This window comes from Carex rostrata, chromosome 16 (genome assembly GCF_964058835.1).
Source record: "Carex rostrata chromosome 16, lpCarRost1.2, whole genome shotgun sequence".
In the NCBI taxonomy this organism is placed as follows: Eukaryota; Viridiplantae; Streptophyta; class Magnoliopsida; order Poales; family Cyperaceae; genus Carex; species Carex rostrata.
Window position 1 is genome coordinate 5,017,836 of NC_135933.1, and position 16,856 is coordinate 5,034,691.

A 16,856-nucleotide genomic window follows, 5' to 3' on the forward strand; every position below is an offset into this window, starting at 1 on the left:
TTCAATGCATGTGTATGCCAGTACATCTAAACATAATATCGCCTTGTCCAGATCTATATAACAATTATTGTTGGAGTAATTTGGACTTTGGAATGAAAATACTTAAACCTTGTTTTGTGATTAGAATATATATATATTTTATTTTTTATAAATGAAAATACTTGAACCTTATTTTACTACTTATTCCTTTTTTTTTTTTTTTTTAATGAAACTGTGGACTGTGATTAGCATATTTCATTTTAAACAAATCCGCTTTTAGTAGCAACCCGCAAAAAACAACAATAAGAAAAAAAGGCGAGAGGCGTTTGCAGTCTTGCACTCATCGAAGATATTGATTAGGTATGTTTGGATGAAATGACAATAGTTAGAATAGAGGACTATTCTAGAATAGAGGCTATTCGGAATAGTAATGTGCATTCAAACAATATTTTTGCTATTCGGAATGGTTAGAATAACTGTTATTCTCTATTCCTTCTAAATGTTGGAATAACTACTATTCGAAAGTGTGAAGAGAGAAAAAATATTTCATTCTCGGATTTCCGCTGACACAATCCCAAAATTATAAAATTGACACCACTTCTGTTATCTTCACATCGGAACAATTCATTTGAGATCCCGCTTACCTATCTTTCCTCTTAATTAGCACCTTGTTAATACTATTCTTTATCGGTTACAGCTATTCACTATTCCAAATATACAATCCAAACAACATTTTTACTAATCCAAATAACATCATTTTTATATTAATATGAAAATTACTATTTATTTTCTATTCTCATTTGCTATTTTTAAATTTCACTATTCTAACTATTTTAACTTTATCCAAACGTAGCCAGCGATCCAATTTGTCGCATAAATTATTTCTCAGCAGTTATCGATCTACGCTCTTTTAAGCAAAAGTTCGCAGGAGATGAACTTTGATCTTGAAAGACTAACATAGTAACGTGATCTTATTTAATCACCGAAGATGCTTTAATAAGAGGCCTCACAAACTAGGAACTCCGAGCCCAATAATCCATAATTTGATTAATTTCAACGCGGTAACCGCATACTTGACAACGAGCTTCACTGTCTTTCTTTCCCTCTCACTCCTCTCTAGTGTAGGGTTCTAGCCATGGCGACCTCCCCAATCAATGCGCAGCTCCAGGATTCCGATCAAATCGACCGTTTCTCCAACCTCCCTGAAACTCTGATCGTCTCGATACTCTCGTTGCTGCCCACTCGCATCTTCACTCCGTTCTCTCTCGTCACTTTCGCCACTTCTGGAAGGCCTCCCCTTCGGTAAATCTCCCCATCACACACCCTCCCTCATTCAACCACTTACCCTACGTTGACATGGCCTCAGTTGCACATCCTCCAACCCTCTCCTCCACCTCCAACTTCAGGTCGAGTCTCCAATCTCATGTGAGTTTAATGACTCATTCATCTGTTCTTTGCTCGTCCATGCCCATGCTCTTGGCCTCCGCCACCTCACCATCGATGGCTATTGGCAATTTGAAGCTGCTATCCGCGATGTCTTCTCCATTAGCTCTCTCGAGTCGCTTTCAATTCGCATTATTCGTCGAATGACTATTCCTTCCGCAATCGCTTTGACCCGCTTGAAAAGCCTTTCTATCAATTTGACTACCTACAACAAGACTTAAATCGAACAGCTTCTATCTGAATTGTGTTGTTTAGAAGATTTACAACTTATGTGGCCTCAGGGGATGTTTCCCTGTCCTCCCGAACGGTAAAAAAATTGGAGCTGCTTCTTTCCAGTAGTATTCTGCATCCTGATTCTCTGCCTCTGAGGCTATCCATGCCTTCATTGGAGTTCCTTGTTGTGAAAAATCGTCGAATCCTTGAAGACATAAGATGCATTCATGGAGAGATTCCCTTCTCGAGAAAAGCTGTTGTTACCCTTCGTGGCCGTCGTCCGAACCACGTCACTGTTGTTGCTCAATTTCTGAACTTTATGTCACATGTGGAAGAGGTTAGCCTTAATTTGAAGGAACATGAGGTAATAAGCTCCACCAAGCCCTTATTTTTGTGTATTTACTGTTTTGCTTCCCTTCTAGCAATTAACTTGCTTTTTGTTGAAATTAGGAAACTAAACATTTTAAGAAACAGAGGAACCACTGAAATAGAAATGTAAGCTAATAATACAAATGTAGATGTGAAAAAGTAGCTGAAAGGTTGAGAATCAAATTTAATTGTACCTTATCCAGTTGTTTTAATTGTACCTTTTCTACAATGTACATCTAGAGCAATACTGTCACACATTAGTAGTCAGGAACTGATTGAGGGGCTCGGTTGAACACAGCAAGGAAGTTCATGGGTTTAAACCAGAAAGATGTTCAACAGGGGCTGCAGGCAAAAAACTCAGGGGCTATTTTCAAACTTTTTTTTTTTCCTTTTCTTTTTCTTGTGTGCTTGTGAAGGTTGGGGCCCACCTTGCTTTGATTGGTTCTTTTCTTTTGGCATAATCAGCATGGAACTATTAATAACAGTGGATATTTCGGCTTCTTTTTTGGTTATTTATGCCCTCCTATTTGTTAGCTGCTTACTTGTAGATGGTTAAGCATTAGGAATATGAATTGAACTTAAAGATTGAGAAATTTTGTGCCATATTTTGCTGGTTGTGCCCATCCGACTTCATACTGGATACAATGGAACCTAATGGCTGAGCTACATGGGGGGGAGGGGGGGTGGGTAGGGTCAATTTAATTGTCCTTCAATTTACAAAATTGCATTAACTCTTTAATTATTTGGGATCTTTGGGTGAGATTTATTAGATTCCTATTATTGATATACTTGACATGAATGGTCGAAGTTTTTTTGGATAAACTCGTTATATTTCTTTACTAAGGATGTCCTTTTGCTGGGGATATAACTAATCTGTTATGTCATGTAAGGAATTAAGACCGCTTTGTTGTTTGCATCTTATATAGTTTTCCATTATATTGCTACTGATCATATATTTGTTTGTATTCTTTGCTTAGTCTTCCGATGTGTTACCGGTAAAAAGGGGGAAAGGAAATGCTTGGAGATCAAGACTGCCACGTAACAGTGATGGCAATAATCAATATGCTTGTTTCAAAAATATTCACTTAGGAGAGAATAGAAGGAGATTTAACAATCTGATAAGCATGAAATGTACTCCTAAGAAGCAACGGATAGATAGCTAGAGATGCAAATCGTGTTGTCAAAAGCAGTACTATTTTTTCTTTTTAGCATTCACTTTATAATAAATTAGATTGGAGTTCAAGCTTGCATGCAACTTAATATCTACTATGCTCCTTTTAGCTCACTAGTTAAAAATTTGACTGTTTGAAGCAAAGGAAGACGGAACAGAAGAAAGAATGTATGAGCCGAGGACAGTTAATTGTCTGTCTATAAGCCTGGTTATATGATAACTACAATAATAAAACATCCAGCTGATAAACTAACCTGAAGTCATCTGAACATCTGAATTATGATCAATATCATAAATTATTTTAATGAATTTTTTACTTGACAAATGTATTCTTATTTTTATCAATGTGGCTGTGCAAAAGTGTAGGTGCATATTTTGCTTTGTCAACTTGTAATGCAAAATTAAACAATCCAGCGGTGGAATCATGAAAGAGAGAGCAAGACAACAGACTGAGAGGAGCAAAAGACTGAAATGGGAGATGTCAATTTCATCGATCAGAGGGTAAATTATCCTCAAAAGCTTGATCCATAACCAAATTATATTATGGTTTCGATTGTATGGTAAATGGTTTACAGGCATTTTGTGAGGATGAATGCCAGAAGAGTGTAATTAAAGAAATATTGGACCTATGACAGGTAGATGATATCTGCAGCGAGTCATGCTTGTCAGAGACCGACATCCTGCTGAACTAAATGCAATCCAAAATGTACTGAAGAATATGATATATTTGTTATTTGACAAAAATAAAAAGCAAACAATACAATAGATGCACGAATCAGTAAAAATGATGTTGCAACAAGTGCAAAAAAAGCTAATTTCAGGCACAAAGTATGTTTCTAATCTCCCAAGCTACTAACTGAATTATACAATTGATCCCTCAGTTAATCAAAATTGTAATAAACTACAACATGGAGGAAGGGATTTCATTACCAATCAAATGATTATTTTACACTTATATTCCAGCCTTATTTGATTTGAACACGAAGCTGAATTAAATTTATTTCCAAATGAGCCGAGTAATTTTGGGCTGATTAAATCTTAGCTAGTCCAGTCCAATATATAAAACCCACATTTTGAATCATTACCTGGACTTTGCAAAGGAAGTATGTCTAAATTAAAGGCCCGTTTTGGTTGTAATTATTTTTCAAGCCTAGCATGACTACGGGTTTCAAATTGGCAAAAGGAGTAAAAAAAATAGAAAAAAAAGGAAAATCAAACCTATTAGAACTCTTAGAAATCAAAGATCAATCGTTTTGAAAGGTTAAACGACGTCAGTAAGAAGTCATTCAGTCATGCATTGTGTGCAGATTTCACTTGACAATATATTTGAGGATCATGCAATATCTCTGTGTGCATTTTTAATTTGAACTGGGTATATGATATCATGTATATCATCATCATGATACAGTTTGAAGGAACCAAAAGTTCAACTCGTACTTCTATATTAAGGATAATATATATATTAGGCACTCGTTTAGTCATCAAAAGTTTCATGGTCGTTTTCTTAAAGAATATTAAATAATAGAACACACCCAAAATAGACATTTGCATTAAGCTTTCAAGTTTTTAATTATATGACATCATATATCATTTAATTTGTGCTATCCAGTTTATCTCTTCTTATTTATTTTGATTGACTTTTGTATCATTTTTATTTTCTCCTCATTTAAAAGAGATATGTATATATGAAGTGCTTTAAGTTGCAATGTAACTCTTAAATCAATATATTTTTTTTCTGTTTTCTTTCGTTAACTTACAGTTTGGATAATCATGTCGTTTATCATTGTACACATTTTTAACATTTCAAAACATATTGATTTATGCTTAATTTATTCTGAATGCAAACTATTTCCTATAGAAATTGTCTAATTTTGAAAATTAAAATTTTCTTTAATATATATATTATGCGGACGAGAAGTTGCAGAGATTGTCCTAAATCCTAATTTTCATAATCAAGTCTTTAAAAATTAAAATTGATATTGTATGTTCGGATATCAAATTACTCCTTGTGAATATAAAGAATAACAAAATGGAACAGAAGGTTGTTTCAGAGAGTTCAAAACTGACGACCTTAGAATTAGATGGAGAATTGTACTGCCAGAAAACAAAAATGGAACCGAGATTCTGAGAATCTGGCTGTTTGAACAGTTAAGACCCAACACTGCACGTCTACACCAAGTCTCTCTCTTTTTTTTTTTTTAGATTTTCCAACTGCTACTTTTCACCAAATCTCTCTTTGTTTGCTACTTTTCCGGTGTCCCTATGCAAAATTTGACTTGGACTCTGTAGTTCTTTTTCTCTGTCGGAAACCCGATTAGTATCAAATTCTGTTCATAACATGATTTTATGACAATATCCAGTTAGTCAAACAAACGGAGATACCGTTACTTAGTTTAGATTTAAGAAATCATTTCGTATAGAACACAAAATTAAGTCGAGTGTTTGTTGGACTGGAGATGAGACGAACCCCTGTTTTGAAACTTTGAATGCCTTAATAAAATACACAACAGTGAATTCAAGTCAACCCTAATTAAGATTTTGTTCACTTTGGATTAGAAGTGGCGAACTCTAGTACGCACCTCCTTCCAGTCAATTATTATTCTTGTTATTAACTTATTATTATTTGATAGTATAGCTAGAAAGCCTAATAGAAAATAATTCTGAATGAGTGAGTCTATGGTACTATGCATATTACGGGTTGTTACTGTGCTACGGCTCTATATTAGAGTTTTCAAATCCTAACGGTCGATCCGAACCATTCATCTTGTTCTCCATATTAATATGTGTTTGGAGACCAAATTTTACATTTTTTTAGATATTTAGAAAATCACTTGATCTGAAAATTCTGGACCATCCAAAAACAATGATTTTCAATAAATTTAAAAAAATAGTAACAAAATTTTAAAAAATGTAAAATTTGATCTCCAAATACATATTAATATGGAGAACAAGATGAACGGTTCGGATCGACCGTTAGGATTTGAAAACTCGAATATAGAGCCGTAGCACAGTGCCAAATCGTAATATGCATAGTACCATAGACTCACTCATTCTGAATTATAATATCGAAATTAATAAAGGTTGTACTATGTGCGGTTTAAGTATTACTAAAGATATCGTGTATCCATAATTTGATAATAGTTATGTTCTACTTCTAATATTCTGTACGTATCATCCCAATATATATTTGGTGATAGTATTGATCTAATATTTTAAAATATTGAACGAAGATTACAGTTTGTTAGAAATTAATTATAATAATATAAATGTTTGGATCTCTTGAAAATATATCTTGATAATAGAAACAAACAAAAAAAAAAAACTTTACAAACATGTTATTGGCTTTATAGGTTGACTGTGTATTAAGTTTTATATGATTTGATTTTGATATTTCATAAAAAATAAACCTCACTACACATTATGAAATACAGTACCCAACATTATATTGACAATTATTACTTCTCCGTCACAAGGAAGGTCACATGAAATTGCTCAAGTGCTTGACCTTTAGAAAAGACTAAAAGATACAGAAATTAACTGATGTGTATGTCTGGACTTTTCTATTGGTCAACTAACTGAAATAAATATAAAAATTGTCTACTGCTAGCCAGAGAGATCATAGTTTATCACGCCTTTGTTGCTAGTTGTGACTTGTGACCTTTTTTTCAATGCTATTTCTTCATTTTAATATGGTGCTCCTTTTTTTCTTCCTTTCTTGTAAAATTGAAGAAACTTGTAGTTGTTATTCACCTAATCACATTTCCTGTAACTTTAGCAACAAAACAAAAGAAAGAGTTGTCTTACATGATGTTTACTTCAAAAACACAAATATTTCTCAGCAAAGTTACTGTTAAATGGTTATGTACTAATGTTTTTTTGGGAGAAAATTATGTTTATTTATTTATTATACGAGTAGTGTTGAAATGTCTCATCACTTTCATACTTCACTCGTGCCTCATGTATTTATTTTTCATTTTGAAAATTCAAACAACCGATTCAAATTATTTAATATAAACTCTATATTAAAATGTGCTTGTAGACCAAATTTTATATTTTTTTGGAAAAAAATATTATTTGTTAAATAGGTACAAAATCATTGTTTTTGGATGGTCAAGCAACGGTGCCTACTTAAAGGAATATTAAAAAAAGGAAGCGTCTAATTGTCCACAACATTTTGTCCACTATTTGTCCACAGCTTTGACTTGCGCGAATACTGTAAAATTACTTCTACATGCTGTATAATTATACAATATATCACATAAAATATATCAGTTAATCACAAAACATCTAGCAACTATTTGAAGTGGTCCCATGATAGTTAGAAAAAGATTGCAACTTGCACAACATGACAAAATAAATGTACTTTCAAACTGTACTTTTGGAAATTATAGTTATAGGAAGTTATTGGCAGTTAGAGTTAGTTATTAGCAGTTATTAGCGGTTATTGGCAGTTAGAGTTAATTATTAGCATCCGCACTGGGTTGAATCTTGTATACTGTAAAATTAAATCTTGTATACTGTAAAATTGAATATTGTATACTGTAAAATTAAATGTTGTATACAGTAAAATTTTCAATTGAATCTTGTATACTGTAAAATTGAATCTTCTACACAGTAAAATTTACAATTGAATCTTGTATACTGTAAAATTAAATCAGCAGAACTGTAAAATTGAATCTTGTATACAGTAGAATTTTCAATGGAATCTTGTATACTGTAAAATTTCTAAAACTAAACCATAAAATAATACCATCTATACTGTAAGATAAAAATGTAACAAATGCTACATTTCAGTTTAAACTACAACCTACAAAGAATCATGTATACTGTAAAATTGCAAAATATAAACAATAAAATAATACCATGTATACTCTAAAATTGCTAAATTTATACATACATCCATTATCACACAAAAAATCTGTTTACCACAAAACAACATATGTTCATAAGAGTGCATGTAATATGAAACATTTCAATATGCACCAATACTGAAAAATTCATCATTCAACGCTGTAACATAAATAACAAATCCTACAAAAAACGTACTTCACATTTTCAAACATCCAGAAACTTTCAGAACAGTTCGATATCCTGTAAAATGAGACATATATATTGTAATTCATATATATATGTACTGTAAAAAACAGAGAATACAAAATCATACGAAATTACAACATACGACTAATATTCAAATAAAAATTCAGTCAAAATGATAAATCTGTTATTGCATACAATGAAAAAAAACAAATTCAACAGAAAAACTGTAAAAATGACAAGATGAATTCTGTAAAATTAACGGGGCAATACTGTAAAATTAACAGATCAATACTCCATATCACCTCTCTATCATCTATTTCCTCCAGATTTCCACAAGATGAATACTGTAAAATAACAAGATGAATACTGTAAAATTAACGGGGCAATACAGTAAAATTAATAGATCAATACTCCATATCGCCTCTCTATCATCTCTTTCCTCCAGATTTCATTTGAAATGCTAGATCTGTTACTGCATACAACGAAAACAATAAATTCAACATAAATAACTTACTAGATTTGAATTTTGTCGTGCTCTTCAACAAGAACAACTTCTATTCGATCGCGCTCCACGATTGAAAGTTCCATTGCGATCATGTATAAAAAACGAGATCGAGTCAGTAATCTCAATTAAAATCGACATTGCAAAGGAAAAATGAATCAGAGAAGGTAAATACAAAAAAATAACAATTACGATTTCGTGCTGCTTTTGAGAGGAGAGAAATTTTTAATGAAACTTATTAGGTTTTATAGAAGCTGTGGCTTTGAGAAAGGAGATTTGAGAAATTAATCAGAGTCACGAATCAAATCAAAATTTTTTTGATTTGGTAAATGAAAAAGAGACAATGGCTGTCGGAGATTCATTTCTCAATGAATGAACCTTTTCATGAGATTCATTTCTCTTCCCAGACAAAATTCGTTAGTTAACGATGGCTTTTTATCGAAGACGATGCCTTTATTCGAAAATCTCTTCCCTCTTTACCAAAACGATGGCTGTCGAAGAGATCTGGAAGTCAATCGCGAATGGAGAATGGAATGAATCTGGCGTCGCGCGAAAGAGGAAGGCAATAACCAAATGCGGAGAAAATCAAATCGAATTTGGAAATATCGAAAATGAAATTCAAAAAAAGGAAGGTTCCGTCGTCCATCGGTGTTTAAATAGGCTGTTATAAAGTGGATAGCGGAGACAGTTGAAGACAGTTAAATCGGAAATAGATAGTGTAGTGGACAAATGGTGGACAAAACTCAGTGGACAAAAATCTTTTCTCTTAAAAAAAATGAGAAAAATAAAAAGTTTGGTCTCCAAACACATATTAATATGAAGATCATGTTGAACAATTTAAATTAACTGTTTAGATTTTGAAAATGACATAAAGATGTGAGATACTAATTAATATATATGAAAGATATGAAAGAAATATTTGAATCATCTCCTTATATATATTTAAATGCGTCTATCATTTCTGAATTTAATTAATATTATACCTTGCTTCCATACAGTTGCTTTATTATTTTCTTTTTGTGCAGATTATATTTTTTTTTCCTTATATGTCGGTTGTTACAATGGACAAAGATTGAGACTGCCATCAAAAGAAATACAGATTGAGACTGAGAGATAACTAAACATCAATTAATAAAAGGACAGAAACACCTTTCCGGCCATGGAAACAGTAAAGTGAACTAAAAAGAACCAACCGGACCGACCCATTAATTTATTCTATTATCAAGTAATGATACCTGTCCCCAATCAAATATTCGTAGGGACGTTCAAAATTACAAATGCCATGATCATTTGTCCCCACCGACTCTTGCATATCACGAATTAATATACAATGCTACCTGAAAGTGGGACCACTTGCCGTCTTGCCGTGGAGAGAGTGGGCAGAGTAGGGATCTACATACGTAGTCATAATTTGAGTTGTGTTGTGTTTCGTCGTGATTAAATTTAAAAAAATAGTCATAACATGTTAGTCTGATCACATTTAACTTTTTCTTTCTTAATAATTTAAGTTAATTTATTTAAAATTCACCATTTGATCAAGATTTAACGAACCTAATTATGTGACTGATACACATATTGTGCCTTGACGTATCTGACACGCCTTAACTTTCTTACATTCCCATAGCAAAAGATGAAAAATGTATATATGGAAATACTCTTTTTTAAGCAATCAATGCATTCCTAATCATATTTATTAAACAACAGTTATAAGTGATAACTCATAAAATGGTTTTAAAATAATAAATTAAATTATATATATATTGAAGACAACATATCGAATTGTATATTTTTAAAGTTCTTTGGTTAAAAATGAAGTTTTCTTAAAATTGAACTTTATTTTTTCAGACGGCTCGATAGATGACGAATCAGTTTCAAATTGCATCCAATTTGATATAATTACTTTTTTAAATTTAAAAATTATTTTGACTGTTATTGATATTCAATATATCTGTTGTCAATATGACATACGTCTTATTTTAGATAATTTTATGCACATTTGTATATTCTCACACACATATATATTCAAGAGTAGAACTAGGGTGTTCTTAAGTTCATTAAATCTTTTGGTGAACTCAAGTCTAAAATCTATCAAATCAGCCTTCAATAATAAATCCGAACTATTGAGACCCGCTTACCTTACGAGCGATGCATCTAAATGTGAAAATTTTAAGCATTTAAATTAATTTAGTATAAAGTCAAGCGGTCAAAATTAGAAGGTTAATAAATTAATTTTAATGTATTTATTTTTTAAACGCTTTTTTACCACTTGACTCTATGCAAAATTAATTTTTTTTACATGTAAACGCATCACTCTTAAAGTAGACGGATTTTAACAGTTTAGATTTGTTATTTCAAACTGAATCGATAGGTTTTAGACTTGAGAACACCCTAGTTCTACTCTATATTCAATGAGGCAGCAAATTTATCTCCGATGATCCATCAAGTCATAAAAAGCTGAAACATTTTATTTAGTCAAAATTAATTTTCAAATTAAATCTTTCAGAATGTCTGTGTAAAATATCCATCAATTTTTTTCTTTCTAACACAACACGCGAAAAAGAAATCCAACCAATATATGACTTTGATTTATCCCATTTGTATATTGTTTTATTATTTATTATTTTTTCCTTTTTTCAAGTCTCATGTTAGAGAAAAAAATATTAAAACGATCGAACTAACAAAATTCGTATCCTTCCTGTATTTTCTAAATTGCTTCTTAGAAAATTATATTTTTTATTTTAAATTTATTTTGTGCAAACAAAAAAGAGAGGTTTCGCATTAATTAAAGGAGATGGAGCTCAACGGTTCTGGTCGAATTAAAAAGCAACATTGACGATGTCCAACCAGTGAACAGCATCAGTAGATAGACTATAAATTTTCTCCCCTCTCTTTAATTTGTTCTTCGGGAAAATGTTATTTTTCTATAATCTATATATACTTTAGAAATAACCTAGTCATATACCCAATGTCCCAATTACATCTTTCGTAGTTAGAACAGAAGTATTTGACCACGGCAACATAGACTATTCTGTCGTGCGGGTCCTGCTGTCTGACTAATTTACATCAGTCTTATTATTTTATTTTCTCTAAGATTCATTTGCAAGTTTCCCCCATACCCCCATACGTGTAGTTGATCATTATATAGATCACCACAAATCCTCTCATCCTCTTCTCTTCTCATGCCTAAACAACCTTAAACAACCCCCTTATCTCCTCTCTTGATCCTATGCGTGTCTGCCCTTCTATCTTGCCGTTACAAACCGCGATAGCACCACAAGTACACAAATGCTCTCCTCTGAATCCATCAGTACAAATCAATGCATCTAAACAGCAGCAAAATGCACCAACCCTCACCACAAAGATCCATCTCTCTAACCTTGACAAGCTCCTACAAAAGCCTACTTCTCCTTCAGATCTAACCAAACAAACAAGCTCATCCCGTGGTTCATCCTCGACAAACCGTCGGCTTGCTACCCCACTCAGCCTCTCCTTGCAGTCGACATCGCCAGATAAGAACCAAACAGAGGCAATGTCGCCACGTAGCTTCACCCATTTGCAACGTCTTCTCTCTGACTCAGAGCCTTCTCCCCGTGGCAACATTTCGCGAGATTGGCGTAAGTATCATGGGTGCGATAACTGGGTTGGTCTCCTTGACCCGTTGGATCCACATCTCCGTCGTGAGATCCTACGCTACGGTGACCTTGTTCACACAGCATATAATGCGTATTACTCACACCCGTCAAACCAAGTCTCCTTGGGGGACCCGTCGTATCGTGTCACAAGCAGTCTCTTTGCCACATCATCCGTACAGGTACCCCAGTGGATCAGCTCTGTTGCACCATGGGTATCAACCCAGCGCTCAAGTTGGATAGGCTATGTAGCAGTTTGTGATGATGATCGAGAGATACGTCGAATGGGTCGGCGCGACATAACAATTGTGCTTCGTGGAACTGCCACATGCCTTGAATGGGCTGAGAATTTCCGCGCAGGGCTTGTGCCGGTTGATCCGAGCAAAAATGATGGTGCCAAGGTTGAATGCGGCTTCTGGAGCCTTTTCAAAACTCCAGGAGACAAACTAAAGAGCTTGTCATCATCTGTTGTAACAGAAGTGCGGCGCCTTTTGAACAAGTACAAGGGAGAAGAGCTGAGTATAACCGTGACCGGCCATAGCCTTGGTGCGGCACTATCTGTTCTTGTAGCCGATGAACTCAGCACGTGCGCACAAGGCATGCCTCCTATATCGGTCTTTTCATTTGGAGGTCCACGAGTCGGCAACCGAGCCTTTGTCAAGCGAGTCGAGTCACATGGTGTTAAAGTCCTCCGGGTAGTCAATGTGCATGACATGGTTACGCGTGTACCTGGTTTATTACCAAGAGAGGATATCCAACAATGGTTCGAGGGAGGCTGGCAGGAGAGGTTACTAGAGAAAGTAGATGGGTACGTGCATGTGGGAAGAGAATTACGGGTTGATAGTCGCATGTCACCTGTTCTACGGCCAGATGCTGATCCGGCATGTTGCCATGATCTCGAGGCTTATCTGCATCTAGTTGATGGGTTTATGGCCGAAAATTGTCCCTTTCGGGTTAACGCAAAAAGGAGTTTAATTCGTTTGTTGAATCAGCAGGGAGGAAATATGAAGCAAGTGTTCGTAAGTAAAGCAAGAGCAATACAATTGGATCCATCAGCAAGCAAAACCGCCATTGACGAAGCAAACTTGTGTCCAGTTTGCACCGATAAGTTAACCCGTCCTTCGTCTTTGTTCCTGCATCAGCGCTTAATTGAATCCAAATAGTTAGTCTATGAATATGCGATATGTGTGATGTTCAGTAATACAAACTAAAGCCTATGTTTTAATTGGCGCCAAAGAGAGAAAGGAGTCGTGTCCATTTAGGATGAAAATGGAGAGGAATCAGAATTCCTACAAGAAAGCGCGTGGTTGTTGCACTAGTTACCTTATTTTTGGGAAACAAGATCCGGAGTGTCTCCTGTGATGATTAATTCATCATTGAAGATGAAGTTCAGTATCATAATATATAGTAGATGGATCAAGTGCATTCACCGACTCAAGCTGTCAAACAGCAAAAGGATTTTTTTTTTTTCATTTAATTCTGGTAGAGATCAACTGTAATTTAAGAACCTCTATACAGAGTAAATATATATATAGCATGTAATTAATGTACAGATTTATTTTTTTCTTCAATTTTTGATGATTCATAAAATGCAATTGGTGTTTTATATATTATTAGTCAAATTGATAGCATCGATGTATGTGCAATGTGTATGGTTTTCCATTTTTAATGTTTATCAGGTGATCAGCAAAATGCAATTTGGTGCTTTATATATTACTGTTGCAATTATCCCATCAACATCAGTACTTGGGGAAATTTTATCAAACACTATTAGTTAAATTTATAGGTCACCGTTGGAGTAATTAATGATTTTGATTTCTATGAGTGAACGTGTATGGATACCCTTGTAGGCTGTAGCTATCATTTCAAAACAAGTACTATTCTAGTTCTCCTTTATTGGTTAACTAACAAGTAACAACGCCAGCAAAATTCAGAGCAAAATCCAAGGACATCACCTATATATTTTGAATTTAAATGTCTTTAAAGTCAACACGTACTTGTTCGTTTTCTCGAGAATTACGTGTTTTTTTTTAAATACAGAAAATTAATATCCTTCCTTGTTACATTTGCGATATATTGAACAGGGAAACTAAGAAGTCAGAATCAGATGTCTCGGATCAGCTGGTTTGAGTCATATTGGATATATATATTGAGTTAAGTCTTAAATCGCTTATTTTAAATCGTCCCAATTTCAAATATTCATTTATGATTGCATTGGATTTTAGGTTGTCTTGCTTTCATCATGTTGGATTTTGAATAATTTCAAATTGGATCGAGACAGTTTGACTTTTTGAAATCACTGAATTGGACAGAGTTGGCGAGTTTGGATTTTGGTCGAGTCCAATGAGTTCTTTTTTGAATTCGTAGGTTTTAATGTTATAGGGATCTCAATATCACTTTTTTATTTATCTGATTTGTGTTGTATTTAATAAGACGGATATTATAAATAAAGTTTTTCTTTTTTGTTAGTATATTAGGTATAAGTATAGATAAAGATTTTTTTTTCATTAGTTAAATAAGTATATATGTAAACCTTAAAAAAAATAAGTATCAACGTAAGGGTATGGGTAAAAGTTATTTTAATCTTATCAACTTTTAGTGGGTAATTATAAGTCATGCATGAGCGTGAAATTCGTCTAATTTCAATTTATCTTAATTATATTTCAATCAAATCAATTTATTTATTTTTAATTATCTGATCGAATCGAATTAACAAGCTCTAGTAAAGGGTAAAGATATTTTGGTATCACGTAACACACCGGTCATATACATTTTTATTTCAATAATTATATGAAACCCCTCACTCCCATCCCCCATTTTCTCCGCACTCTCTTTCTTCCTTAACTGCCATATATCCCCCACTAATTTCATTAAAAGTTTCATTTTATCTCCGCATTAAATTAGACTATCATTTAATACCAATCCCCGCATTAATTATGTCTTCCTCTAATAACAATTTCCGCATTAATTATTCCTTTAAAAGTTACCTATACAGGTCAACTATGCTATCCATAGCACCCCAGCCTAACTCTATATATATATATATATATAGTTATTAATATGATTTTGGTAGCATATGAGCCGAAGTGCTACTGGTTCAAATTTAAAATTTCAAAATTCAAAAAGTCAATCTGAACTATTAGATGTGATATCTATATTGAAATGTGCTTGGAGACCAAATTTTACATTTTTTGGAATTTTTTTACTATTTATTAAGCCACTTTGAAAATCGTTGATCCAACGGTAGCTGTTTGGAACAGTAAAATCAGAAGCCACCTGTCACACCCCAAATCCACCGGGGTCTGACAGCCTGCCACGTGTATCTATCAGGTGTCACATATACACGCAAGGCAGTGGATCTTTTATATGCATTGCCAATATCCTCATTCGCTGCGTCCGTGTAATAAACCTGAAAAATAATCGGGAGGGTGGGGGTGAGAATAAATTCTCAGTGCGAATTTGCCACAGTTGAATTATTGGACTTGCAATCAAACTCGATATTCAACAATGAAACCCAAACAATAACAATGCAACAGTTATATAAGAAAACATAAATAACAGAATGCCACTACTCGACAATAATTTATCAACCTGAAACACAGTTTACGGAATTTCCAAGATGAATTTCAAAACACAACATATATTTTGGCTTAACTCGATTCATAACTCAGTTCATTAGGGCTTGTAACAACTACATATGTTCTTTCGAGCTGGACCGTTATCAAACCCACATCTGTAGGGTTACAGGCGCCTACAGATGGCCAACCAAGCTGGACCCTTTATCTGACACCCATCTGTAGCTGTTTGGCTTAACCATATCCTAAGGTCTGGTTACAAGTCACCAATACAGGTCAACTTGACAAATGCAATAACATGGAATCAAAGTTACCTATACAGGTCAACTTTGCTAAATCTCAAGCAAATATATATCAAAGCCACACATACATGTCAGTCTCGCAAAATCATAACAGGTCAACACATAAGTCAGCAGCGTCACCTTATCCAGCCACCTAAACAGGTCGGTCTGGCAAATTCTAACAGGTCAACGCATAAGTCAGCAGCGTCACCTTAATCCAGCCACCTAAACAGGTCGGTCTGGCAAATTTATAAACACAGGTCAACGGATAGGTCACCGTCACCTTATCCAGCCACCTAAACAGGTCGGCCTGGCAGATTCATTCACATCAAGAACAATTAATAGAACTAATCAAATAATAACCATACCAACATGCCAATTAACCTTAACCGAACAATTCAATCATTCTCATTTATGCAAGAATCAATATGCAGCATGAATTCCAAAATATGCAACAATTAATCATTCAACATGACAAACGAATAAACAGTTTAATTCCTGAAAATAAAGTATCAAACAAGTCCAAGAATCCCGCACCTTAGTATGACGAGCGTACCGCTTAATTTAAAGATCAGGCGTCTCGAATTGCCTCGCGAAATCTTGCTCGACTGAGCCTACACCTATATTATACGTTTACTTGGTTTAGTTCGATTACAT

General features: G+C 34.0%; 1 long non-coding RNA gene and 1 pseudogene across 1 annotated transcript; both read left to right on the forward strand.

Annotated features, from left to right (window-relative positions):
• Window positions 1–1,045: 1,045 nt before the first annotated feature.
• On the forward strand, window positions 1,046–3,225 carry LOC144567357 (uncharacterized). The gene is made up of 2 exons (XR_013515401.1): window positions 1,046–1,999; window positions 2,086–3,225. It is a non-coding gene; the product is annotated as an uncharacterized LOC144567357 (long non-coding RNA).
• An 8,648-nt stretch (window positions 3,226–11,873) lies between these two features.
• Window positions 11,874–13,867, forward strand: LOC144567491 (phospholipase A1-Ibeta2, chloroplastic pseudogene; annotated as a pseudogene).
• The last annotated feature ends 2,989 nt before the right edge of the window (window positions 13,868–16,856 follow it).